This window comes from Sus scrofa, chromosome 9 (genome assembly GCF_054392235.1).
Source record: "Sus scrofa isolate SSC_HxYL_T2T_F1_AM1 chromosome 9, Sscrofa_HxYL_maternal_Yorkshire_Landrace_v2.0, whole genome shotgun sequence".
NCBI lineage: Eukaryota > Metazoa > Chordata > Mammalia > Artiodactyla > Suidae > Sus > Sus scrofa.
The window spans coordinates 20,783,243-20,796,323 of record NC_139391.1 but is presented as its reverse complement, the minus strand read 5'-3'; the positions used below and the strand labels follow the sequence as shown (position 1 = coordinate 20,796,323).

At 42.8% G+C, this 13,081-nt stretch overlaps 2 protein-coding genes across 7 annotated transcripts in view; both read right to left on the bottom strand.

The window, feature by feature from the left end:
- The window catches only part of LOC106504840 (uncharacterized), a 50,086-nt gene that overhangs the window by 4,493 nt on the left and 32,512 nt on the right, over positions 1-13,081 (bottom strand). The window lies entirely within an intron of this gene.
- The window catches only part of TMEM135 (transmembrane protein 135), a 280,594-nt gene that overhangs the window by 254,685 nt on the left and 12,828 nt on the right, over positions 1-13,081 (bottom strand). For 2 of the 6 annotated variants that reach the window (XM_084975602.1, XM_084975598.1), the window contains exon 2: positions 6,587-6,642. The exons of the other annotated variants lie outside the window; for them this stretch is intronic. The gene's annotated coding sequence lies outside the window, so the exon portion shown is untranslated. The remainder of the gene's footprint in view (positions 1-6,586; positions 6,643-13,081) is intronic. 6 annotated transcript variants of the gene reach the window in all.

Sequence of the window (13,081 nt, the reverse complement as noted above, 5' to 3'; positions counted from 1 at the left end):
ACCACAATGAGAACTCCCTAAACTTGCTATTTTTAACTTAACATTTCATAGATAGGTTTCTATGAAAGTACGTCGAAATCTGTTTAGTTCTTTTAAAATTTTTTTAATTTAAATCATTTTTCTTTATGTCTATTCACACATTAAATAAATTGTTAATGTAAAAAAAAAGTGATATAGGTAATTGACCCCTATCTAATTACACTTTTCCCAGAGTTAACCATTGTCATCTGGTAGTAAATAATGTCCTCCTATTTTTGTCTTTTTCTTTCTCTTTCTTTTTTTTCTTTTTCTTCTTCCTTTTTTTTTTTTTTTTTTTTTCCCACAGCATGCAGCAGCTTGATGTGGGATCTCTCAGTTCTTTGGGACTGAACCCCAGACTGCAGTGGTGAAAGCACCAAGTCCTAACCACTGAACCACCAGGGAACTCCCCACCCTACATTTTTCTTTATTCATTTACACACACACACACACACACACACACACACTGGCTTTTTTTTTCCACAGATGGGATCGTGGACAATGTTGAGTTTCAGGTATTATCAAACTGCAAAGCTTGAAAGAATAGGCAAGAAAGGAGTTCCTGTCGTGGCGAAGTGGTTAACGAATCTGACTAGGAACAATGTGGTTGCAGGGTTAAGGATCCAGTGTTGCCCTGAGCTGTGGTGTAGGTCGCAGCCGCAGCTTGGATCCTGTGTTGCTGTGGCTCTGGCGTAGGCCGGCAGCTATAGCTCCAATTTGACCCCTAGCCTGGGAACCTCCATATGCTGTCGGAGCAGCCCTAGAAAAGGCAAAAAGACAAAATAAATAAAGAAAGAAAGAAAGAATAGACAAGAAGGACTGCAACCCATCCATCACTCTAGGACTCTTTTTCCTCAAGGCCCTCCAGTCTCACTTGTATCATAGCCACAGCAAACACATCACAGGCACTGGGAACTGAGCCTCATTAAAGAAAGAGGTGCATCAGTAAGGTCTTCCTAGGACAGCTGCCCCCTCGGCATTCTTCGCTTGTGGCTTTTGCATTGCATGACCATGCTGAGGAAAAACAGATGGAAGGAAGAGGAGAGGTTGGGAGAGACATGTGAATCCTCAGGTCTTCAGGTTTAGCTATAGTTCTCACTGGGGCGCTAGACTGCATTGCCTCTTGTAGCCAGAGGGACAGAGTTTGAAGCATGTAAGATCTTGGAAAATGTGCAATTGAGCAAGGTCTAATCATCAGTGATTGGAAGAGAAACGTGCAATAAGAGCCAACTGGGATTTAACTCAAAGGCATTTTGAAAGTTTGCTTCAGTGAGTTAGAATTGCAGCCTTTTGCCCCAAATTTCTCCACAAATATTCTATAGGCATTTTTTTAAGCCCCAGAGCCCTTAACTAATGTTATTTAAGGCAATTTTATGTTTCTAATTGTACAGATTGCTTGCTAACCTTTGAGCTAGAAATGATCTCAAAATACCCTTGTGTCTACTGATATTTCAAGGTAAGAGAATGCTCTGGAATGCTTCCCATTTTCCAAATGTAATATTTTCCAAAATAAACGTTGGAGTAACTGCATGGTTGATACCATGTGAACATTTTAATTCACACAATAATATTCTGGAGTTTATGGAAGCTTGTTGGCCTTCTTCCAGGAGGCTTGGAAGTCCAAAAAGTCAGCTGTTTCTTCTCAGTGGGAGAAAAGATGGAGGATGTGAATCAAAATTGGTAAATTGGAGAGGAGGTCACAAACTGAATGGAGTTAAGTAGGGGAAAGTGCAGTGCAATCTTCAGTGGGAGAAAAGCCAGTTGCACAGAGAGGAAGGACTGGTTACCATTAACGGCTCCAAAATTAAGGCCTTGGAGGAGAATTGAACGGAGAAGTTAACAACCGCTTGCTTCTCTCTCTGTTCTAGAGGATGGGGCTGAGGTAATGAGATCCAGATGCAACCCTGGGATGGATATTCATGGATCCCCAACCTTGTCTGCTCAGAAGGTCCCCAAACCTTCAGTGCTTACAGCTCCTGTGCTTCCTCTTCCAAGGAGTCTGCCCTGATGGCCGGACGGCATTTATCAAATGACACCATGCAGTCAAGATGATCTGTTTCTTTGTCTTTTTCCCCCGGTCTGTGAGATTCTTGAGACCAGGATGTAAAGGCACGCAATAATTATGTGCTGAATGTTGACTGAATGAGCCTCTCCGGCTGGAAATAATCCCTCCCTTCTCTGAGCTCCCTTGGCACTTTGCACTTACTTCACTCATGTAATTTTTTTCACATTCTACCTTATACTATACTTTCTGTACATTTTAGCTCCCTTATTAGACTCAGAATTCTTCTACAAGAGAGATGAGATAATGCATATGAAGTATTAGTGCCATATCGGCTGAATAAATGACAGCTTTTATTATTTTGTAATGGGGTGCCTAGAGGAACAGAATATACATTAAAAAAAAATAATAATAACAAGCTTCAAAGAACCACCTCGAAGCTGATCTCCTTTGTTTCACAAGACCCTTCTTGAATGACCCTTCTTACTTATGCAGCTACAAGAGACCTACTGCCGGAGTTCCCTTCCTGGCTCAGTGGAAACAAACCAGAATAGCATCCATGAGGATGTAGGTTCAAACCCTGGCCTTGCTCAGTGCATTAAGGATCTGTCCTTGCCATGAGCTGTGGTATAAGTCACAGATGCAGCTGGGATCTGGCATTGCTTGGTGGTGGTGTAGGCTGGCAGTTGTAGTTTGGATTCAACCCCTAGCCTGGGAACTGCCCTATGCCGTGGGTGTTGCCCTAAAAAGACCCCCCCCCCCAAAAAAAAGAGAGAGAGAGAGAGAGAAAGACCTATCGCCTTGGAATAACAGGATGTCTTAGTCTTGAAATATCTGCTCTGCTCTTTTCCATTCCCCTTGGGTAGAACGCTGGAGTTGGGATTAATAGGAGAGTTAGTGCCCAGTTGCACAACTCCAGAGGGCATACTACGGACTATAATCTATTGTGATAGATATATATACTCTTTGAAGATGTGCTCCCAGGATCCCATTCCTTCTGAATACAATATGGTTGTACAAGGAGGCTGTCCTAGGGAGAGGAAAGGAAAGGGGCTCCGGACACTTTTTCTTTGAGGTTCAAGGTTATTGGACTTGAGCGGATTGGCATAGTGTTCCCTGAGAAAAAAAGGAAAAAAGGTGAAGAGCCCCAGTGAGGCACTTGCCAGAGACAGGGAAGGGCTGTCTTCAAAGGGCTGGGGCCAGCAAAGCTTTCTGAGGATGCCATCGGGAAGCAATGACAGAGTATGTTCCAAGTGAGCTGAGGAGCTGAACCTTGAAGGCAGATCTCAGTGCATCTTACATCCAGGGCAGGATCTGGAGCAGCAACAGCATTACCTCAGCAGGAGACAAGCCCAGAGGACTGTGAAGAAGCAGCAGGGACCCAGTATGGCAGAAGTAGAACAAAGAGACTTTTGGATTGATCGACTCACCGGTTTTCTCTCAACCTGGCTTTTGGAAATGCGTTATAATCCTTGGGACTGAGGAAATGTTTTGAATTCTTAAATAATTCATGGGAACGAGATACTGGACTTTCTGCTAACGAAGCCATATAGGGTAGGAAGTTAACTGAAAAAAATTAGAGATGTGATTTTATATACATATATACATATTTTTAAAATTTACTCTCAACTCTTTTTCCTTTTTTTCTTTTTCTTTTGGTCTTTTTAGAGCCACACCTGAGGCATATGGAGGTTCCCAGGCTAGGGGTTGGAATCAGAGCTGCAGCTGCCGGCCTGTGCCACAGACACAGCAATGCGGGATCCTTAACCCACTGATCACGGCCAGTCATCAAACCTGCATCCTCTTGGATACCAGTCAGATTAGTTTCCATTGAGCCATAATGGGAACTCTGAGACATGATTATTATTTGGATTCCAGGATGGTAAATGAGGTCGTAATGGTTTTATATCTTTATTATCATTATCAGCTCGAAGCATCGGCACAGACCTGGCACGTGATGGGTGATCTATGAGAACAAAGGATCTCAGGAAGTCCACTTTCCTAAGAAAACTGAGAATTCATGTCTTTTCAGATAGAACCCAGAGTCCCAGTGTGAAACAGGCTCCAGGCTAGTTCAAGAATGGACCTAATCCCCACAGGGACATTATAACCCAAACGCCTTTCTGGGCTGCCTCTTCCACAGCCCAGAGACACTGGGGTGGATCTGGGACTCTCCTTCCCTGCTGCTCTGTATTTCAGCTGCTGCTTCTCCTCAAGGATCCAGGAAGTTGAGGCTGTGTCTTAATTCCACTTCAAGTTCACTATCCTGTACAATGCATGCTCAGCTGGTGTTAAAGACGGACCAGCTAGCTAGTTGGGTGCAAACTTTGGATATTGAAAGAACTGGAGTAGTTTATCATCAATTGATTATAGACGTGAGATTTGTGTGACAATTTAAGGAAACTATTTCCTTCTGATTTCACATCTGTGTGTGTGTGTGTGTGTGATTTTCTATTAAAAAGTAAATCTACCATTTCAGAAGAAGTGTTCCATTTATAATTTTATAACCAGATAAACAAGAATACCCTTTGGCCCCACCTTATCTCCTGGGCTCCAGTGTGGTTTCAAGATCTTGGGCTTTGGGTGAGTCAAGACTAGGTTTGACTCAACTTCCAAAGTGTGTTTCTGGTATATAAAGGGGGATTATAATTGTAAACGGTTTGTGAAAGGAAGTGAGAAGTTATATGTCAGTTACTGCGCCTGGCACAGAATAAGCATTCAATAAATATTAGCTATTACTATTTATTATTATTTCCTTCATCACCAAACTCCTCTCTGTTCCTTATTTCATGGTCACGCTTGAACCCACTGCACCCCAGTGCCCATGCTACATATATTCTGAATGTTATTTATTTATTTTGGGGGGGTCTTTTTTTGTCTTTTAAGGGCTGCACCCATGGCATATGGAGGTTCCCAGGCTAGGGGTCTAATCGGAGCTGTAGCCACCGGCCTACGCCAGAGCCACAGCAACGCGGGATCCGAGCCACGTCTGCAACCTACACCACAGCTCACGGCAATGCCGGATCCTTAACCCCCTGAGCAAGCCCAGGGATTGAACCCGCAACCTCATGGTTCCTAGTCAGATTCGTTAACCACTGAACCACGACGGGAACTCCTAGATGTTCTTTTAAAGATCCTCAGTGGCCTTCTTCTTGCCAAGGCCAATGAATACTTTTCACTGTCTCTCCTTTTTTTCTCTGGGGTATTTGACAACATCAAACACTCTCTTCTTTTTTGGATGTTTCCCCTCTCTTGGTTTCCATGACAGTCTGTTCTCCTGGTTCTTCCGATGAATCTCAAAGTCTCCTCCGCTTTGCTACCTATCTTCTTTCTTCACTGGTCCGCCCTTTTATATTGCAATTCCCAGATTCAATCCTTCACCTGTGTCCTTTTCACCTTATACACTACGCCCTTGACTTCAGTCATCTATAACCCAGTTATCCTTAAGTTTAGATTTATATTTCTATCTTAATCTCTAGACATGTATATATATATTTTATTTTTAGTACATTCTATTTATTTTGTATATTTTTAAACATAAAACATTTAAATCTTTGTTTTAAAAATGCAGTATCACCCTTAATAAGAGTAACACTTATTTCTAGTATCACCAAGATCTCTTGTCATCTAGACAACGTATTTTTGCCATCTTACTTCACATCTGGATTTCCCTTGGGAACCTCAAACCTAGCAGATGTAGAGCCAAATGTGTCATCCCCCACCCCAAACTAGCTTCTTCTCCTTTCTATTAGTGGTATTACCATATTCCCAATCATTCAAGCAAACTGACTTTATTTACAACTTCTCCCTCTCTCTCATCAGTTCCCCCACCCCAATAGCCAATCATTCTGTTCATCCTATTTCTACACGGTTCTCAAATCTATCCTTTCTCCTCCATCCTCACTGCCACAACTGTGATTTAGGTCATCATCAGCTCTTGTTTGTTTTTCGTCTTTTTGCCTTTTCTAGGGCCGCTAGGGCATATGGAGGTTCCCAGGCTAGGGGTCTAATCGGATCCAAGCCGCATCTGTGACCTACACCATAGCTCACGGTAACGCCAGATCCTTAACCCACTGAGCAAGGCCAGGGATGGAACCCACAACCCCGTGGTTCCTCATCAGATTCGTTAACCACTGCGCCACGACGGGAATGCCAGGTCATCATTAGCTCTTGCATCATGAGCTCTGCAGTAGCATTCAACACAGCTGCCAATTTGTATTTCCTTTTTTTTCTTGTCTTGTTTTTTTGTTGTTGTTGTTGTTGTTATTGTTGTTGTTGTTGTTGCTATTTCTTGGGCCGCTCCCGCAGCATATGGAGGTTCCCAGGCTAGGGGTTGAATCGGAGCTGTAGCCACCGGCCTACGCCAAAGCCACAGCAACGCGGGATCCGAGCCGCGTCTGCAACCTACACTACAGCTCATAGCAACGCCGGATCGTTAACCCCCTGAGCAAGGCCAGGGATTGAACCCGCAACCTCATGGTTCCTAGTCGGATTCGTTAACCACTGCGCCACGACGGGAACTCCCATTTTGTATTTCTAAAACACAAATACAATCATGTCACTCACCTACTAAAGGTCTTTACAGACTGCACCCTCGAAATGGACAGTCCAGAGTGGGGCTGCTGAAAAAAAAAAAAAAAGAAAAAGAAAAGAAAGAAAAGCAGGAGTAATTTGCTTTTTAAAAAATTAGAGCAGATTCAAGGTCTCCATGGTAACTGCACAACAAGCATATGGTACTCACTTGTATTCTGATATGCTTTCTTAAGAAGAAAAAAAAAAAGAGCGAACACACTAGTAAATCACATAAGCCTATGACTGTCCCTGTGAACACTACTCAGGGTGGAATAAAGTTTGAGAACCAATGGCCTGTGTCTTGATGACCGCCAAATTCCAAGGCCTCTTCCTCTGCTTTGCCAGTACATATACCCTCTGAGTTCAGTACTCAGGGAAAACAGGGGCCTACCAGTGATTCAGAAAGAATAAAATGTACAGGAGCCTAATAATAGACACCAGGATGATTATTTAATAATCTTCAGTGAGAACTTAAACTGTCAAATAGATTGAAATGTCAATGTTATACAGAAGGATGCTTCTCTTCCTTGTTACCTAAGAGGTCAATTGTCATAATATTACTTTATGGGCCTGGCCAAGATATTCTGTTATATCTTTCTCATAAGGATGGTGGTGCTGATGGGACTGCAAATTGATAACTTCCTGTGTCTGTCACCACAGTAGGAACCACCTTGTCATTAGACCTGAAAATGATTCAAATTATATCTCCAGCAGCAAGTTTCTCCCCAGCAGTAAGTTTCTCCCCATGAGGCGATGCTGGGATGAGAAATGCTCACGTTACTTACTTCTCAGACTAATTTTCTGTGCTTTGCAACTGAACAGTCTCTCTTAGAGTCATGGAGTTCCCATTGTGGCTCAGTAGTAACGAACCCAAACAGAATCCATGAAGATGGGGTTTGATCCCTGGCCTTGCTCAGTGGGTTGGGGATCCAGTGTTGCCATGAGCTGTGGTGTAGGTCACAGATGTGGCTGGGATCTGGCATTGCTGTGGCTGTGGTGTAGATCTGCAGCTGCAGCCTGGACCCCTACCTAGCCTGGGAACTTCCATGTACAGCCCCAAACAGAAGAAAAAAAGTATCTATCTCTTGGAGTTGTGCCTTTTTTCTTTCAATCAAGTTGCAGTCATCTCCTCTAGTTTTGGGAATTTTCCTATCTATAAGTGATTTTTTATATCCACTCTCAACCAGATATAATTCATGGTCTTCAGGATTTCAGTGTCACATGGAAAGTTTATTCCATAGGTTTCCAACTTCTTGAACTTACTCTAGCCCTCAATTCTAACAACAACCCAAACTGATGACTAGAATGGAGGAGTTAATCCTTTAAGGTGACTTCGGGCTGCAGAAGTGACAGATGATTCTTAAAGGATGGGTAGGGGTTTTCTAGGCAGTGACTGGAAATTCCAAAGGTAAAAGGGCTTACAAAAAGCATGCTGAATCCTGGGAGTGCTCATAAAATGTGGTATGGTGGTTTTGATAGAGAATGGGAATTGGTAATGGAAGAAACACATCAAAGTGGTCAGGGTCATATTACGGAGCACCTCCTGTTGACATAGTGGGTCACAGACATATACCAGGGCCATTACTAGTGAAGTGCGGACCCCAACGAGAAGTCTACTGCTCACCCCAACCGCCAAATAAGAAAAAGCATTTCCTTTCTCTTCTGCCTAGTGAGAAGGCAGCTATGCTCAGACAAGGTTTGGGGGAGAAAGGAGAGCATATGTTTTATCTTATATGGCAGAAGCAGGCTTACCACAGAATGAGTACCTGGCTTATGGCCTGGCATACAGTAGGTACTCAACAAATGCTAGTTGAGTGAATGGATGGATGGATGGATGGATGGATGGATGGATGGATGGATGGATAGATGGATGGATGGATGGATGGATGGATAGATGGATGGATGGATGGATTGCCGATGCCTTTGTTATAAAGCTAAGTAGCTTCCAAAGCTCTAGAATTGTTAGTGGTACTTCAGTGAATACATATGCCCAAAAAGCTGTGATTTGAGGTTAAACAAGTCACAAATCAAGAATGTGGGTAAAAGTGGCAAAAGCATTGAAGCCCATATTAGCTCAGTGCTGCCTTGACCGTTTCCTGTTGGGCCCCCAGCCCATGATGCTTGGCAATGCCGCCTCCACAAACCTCAAGGAGCCATACTCACATCATACTAAATTGGCCACAGTATTTAATTTCATCTCTGGGTTCTTGACTTGTTCCTCTCCTAAAAAACTTTAAATCCTTTCCCCTTTTCCCATGAATGGTTATTATAAAAATCTAAAATCCAAGAAAAAAAATTCACACAACTGTAATTTAACCAAATTAATGCTTGATTTAACATTTGTCTTCATTACCACCTAGCTCTTTCCAAAACACATACTCAATTATTACATGTTTGCTGTAATACTATTATGGACTTTCACATTGGGCATTTTAACCTGACACCATACCATGCCTATCATTCCATGTTGTTTTTAAGCATTTGTTTTCTTACCTTTCCCTACGTCCAATTTCCTCCCACTTCCCAAATACTTAACATCTTGATATATCCTAACTCAATTCTCATACAGCTATAGCTATTCTTTGATAATTGTTTTATAAAACAGATCACAGGGAGTTCCCGTCGTGGTGCAGTGGTTAACGAATCCGACTAGGAACCATGAGGTTGCTGGTTCGGTCCCTGGCCTTGCTCAGTGGGTTAAGGATCCTGCATTGCCGTGAGCTGTGGTGTAGGTTGCAGACTTGGCTCAGACCCCGCCTTGCTGTGGCTCTGGCGTAGGCTGGCGGCTACAGCTCCGATTGGACCCCTAGCCTGGGAACCTCCATATGCCGCGAGAGCGGCCCAAGAAATGGCAAAAAGACAAATAAATAAATTAATTAAATAAATAAAAAATAAAACAGATTACACTACATAGAGTTCCCTACTCTTTGCTTTTCTTATCTAATGATACGCCCTGGATAAAAGTCTAGGTTGACAGATCAAGACCAAACTCATTCAAAATATACCTGCCAAAGTTGACTGATTCACACTTAATTCTGCTTCCACTTATTGATGGACATTCAGATATTTTCCAGTTCCTACCAACAATGTAACAATAATGTGACATGTGTATATATGTTTATTTCTTACACAGAACACGTTTCTAGACTGTTAGGTCAAAGGTGTGTGTGATTTAAATTGTAACAGATGTTGCAAGATGACTTTCCTAGAAGGTCACGTCCCGTAATTCCTGAAAGCTTATCAACTTGCCTATGCAAATACTCTAAGAAGCGGTAAAGCGTGATACTTAACAATAGAAGCTCTGGAGCAATACTAGCTGTCATGACTTCTAGCTCTTCCATTACAACATGTGTGACCTCGTGCAAGTTAAATAATTATGTTTCATATCTGTAAAATGGGGACCCTACCTATTATAGAGCCTACCTATTATTATGTGTATTAAATGCTTGGGACAGTGTCTGACATACGGTAGTATTCAGAAAGGTTCAGCTACAATTATAGTTATGATGAACTGGAATGTTAATATGATCAACTCACAATATTTCCTCCAGTGTTCTGGAGTTTTGTCATAAAGATATGGTAGAGAAAATGCTCCCCTTGGAGTTCCCATCGTGGTGCGGCAGAAACAAATCCAACTAGGAACCATGAGGTTGCAGGTTCGATCCCTGGGCTCACTCAGTGGGTTAAGGATCTGGCATTGCTCTGAGCTGTGGTGTAGGTCATAGATGCGGCTCACATCTGGCATTGCTGTGGCTGTGGACTGGCTAGCAGCTGTAGCTCTGATTCAACCCATAGCTTGGAAACCTCCATATGCCAAGGTTGTGGCCCTAAAAAAAATAAAATAAAATAAAAAAAGAAATTAAAAAAAAGAAACCAAAAAGAAAATGCTCCCTACCTTTCAATGGGAAACAATCTCAGCATTCATTAATACAAGTAAAGCAAGATTTTTCAGCCATCCATAGCTATGACACATTTAATGGTCTTCTTCTGTGTGTTCTGGAAGTGTTTCTTTCCATCTATCCTTCTTGTTTAATGAGCCCAGCCAGCCCACAAGAGCAGTGTTCCTAAACTCTGCACGACAGCCGTAGCTCACGGCCATTTGTGCACAGACTTGCTGCCAAGTTTTCAAGTTTTATTACAGAAAAACATCCTAGTCCTCTGCCCCTCTTTTATTTGAGACGATGTCAGTCTCTTTGTGTGAAAGAATCAAGCCCCGGAGAAAAACTAGTTTTTTACAAAGGACAGAAAATGAGCATTTCTTTTTAGTAAGCCACAGACGGGGCAATCTACTCTGCATCCTTCAAGCTGTTATGTTCGAGCATGGAGGGAACATTCCAAGTGCATATTTACACCAATTTCCAGTTTAACGTGGAATCAAACAAACAGATCAAATGTTTGGAACTTCTTTTGTAGATTACTTTTGTAATTAAGAGACAAAGGCCATGAGCTTACAGATGGGACCCTTTTCTGAAGTGACTTTTAAGGACTGTGAGGAATCAGCTCACATTCAATTTCCTAATGAACTCATCACACATGTACTCAATACTTCTGGCACACAAGGCACTGGTGGGGTGGAACACAAATCGAAATACCGCAGGATTCGGGTGCTCACTGGCCAACATTCTATTGGAGAAAACTCCATGCAGCTGGTAATAAGCTACTCATTAGGTCTTTCTTGGTATCAAGTGAGAGAAAAGCCCAATTAAACTGACATCTTCCAAGACTGAAGTATAATAGAAAAATAGGGTGTCTTGTTCACAACAGTATGACTTAAGTCCTGGGTGTGATCTGCAGTGGCTGGAATGTGTTTGCAAGCCTACCCCCAAACTCATCACAGTGCCCAGAGGGATGCCATGTTCTAACTGGTCAAGATTAAGTGGCTTTCCCAGCCCTAAAGACAAGGATGGAATCAGCAGTTACCAAAGCAAGTATACCAAGATTGAGAGAATGGGGCTCCTCGGAGGGGGGAAAAAAATCAGAGTTCTGTTACCAGAAGAGGGAGAAGTGATTGAAAATCAAATAGAACAGAGGGATAAACACAGAATGATGAGAGGATGGGGTAGAGACATATTTGACTTTAAGGATCTAAGAAAGAACCACGAAGTAGAACCAAGAAGTGGAATAGAGGTCACACCCCCTCTTATTATGAGAATCTGCTTTATGGGGACTGCCCTAAAATACACAGCCATGGTAAAATGTTGGTGGGGTGATCTTTACTCAATTATGTACAAAGGTGACAAAATATTCCTATGCTTTTAAATGTCCCCCCCAAAATGCCAGAATACAACTTTATTACAAAATGTATATGATGACAACTATTAAAGAAATAACTGAGGGAAAGACTACAGAGAAATATATCGAGTATACTAAACCATAAAGGAATTTTTTTCTTTGCACATTTTGTGATTGGCCATATTTTCTATAATGAGCACTGATCACTTTTACAATGTTTAAAAAAAAAAAGGTAAAAAAACCAACAACCCACAAAAAACCTTTGCCTTTAAACAACGGTTAGCGGGTTGTGTTACATGTGTTAAATTGACTGATCCCAATTATTCCCGTCTCTCACTGGCACAGCTATCTGACCCAGGGGAGTGGTGTGCATATATCTCTTTGAAGAACCAGCTCTGGAGATAAGCCTCCATTGACTTGTGAGCCTGCTGATTTGCTAGCAATGCCAGATAAGGAATTTTAAACACAGAAGGAAACTTCAGACCCACTGGCTGGTTCTCATCAGGACAGCCCAATCAGTGCAGTTTTTGTTTCCTCTGGTCAGTGGCCCTGAGAGAAAGCGAGATTACACTGTAGCTTTTGCACTCGGTCCAGGGCGCCAGGCTCCACCACTTAGGGAGCAGAGGTGGGCCACTCTGGCTGCAGAGGAACGCCTGGCTGGAGAGACCGAGGAAAATGACACCACCCACCCCGTGGTGAAGGATGCAGATAAGATCTCCAAACAAAGATGCTCATTCTGGTTAACTGTTTCCAACAAACACAAACCTCCAGGGAAGAGGAAATCCAAGTGGCTAGGAATTCCCTGGCCTGACCCATGCAAGGGTTAGGTAGGGCCCTTTTTGGGAATTCTCACTCCTGTTCTCATTCTTTCACTAGCCACTTGCTAATTGAGCGCATCGGATAAGCTGGCTGTGGCTCCTCACAGGTTTTACTTACAGACGCATTCAAGAGATAAACTGGCAGGCAGGCAATTAGGCCCAGTGTCCAAAAGCCTTTGGCTGTGATATCAGGGGCATCTTCAAACACCGAGGAAGGCTTTGGGGAGGAAAGTTGACTCCAGAGTAGAGCCTTAGAAGAAGAGTGAGCCTGATGAAGGTGACTGCGGATGGGGAGGAAGGGTCTTCCAGGCTGAGGAAATGGCAAAGCCCTGCAGACGAGAGAGAGAGAGAGAGAGAGAGAGAGAGAGAGAGAGAGAGAGAGAGACAGAGAGAGAGACAGAGACAGAGAGAGAGAGAGAGAGACAGAGACAGAGACAGA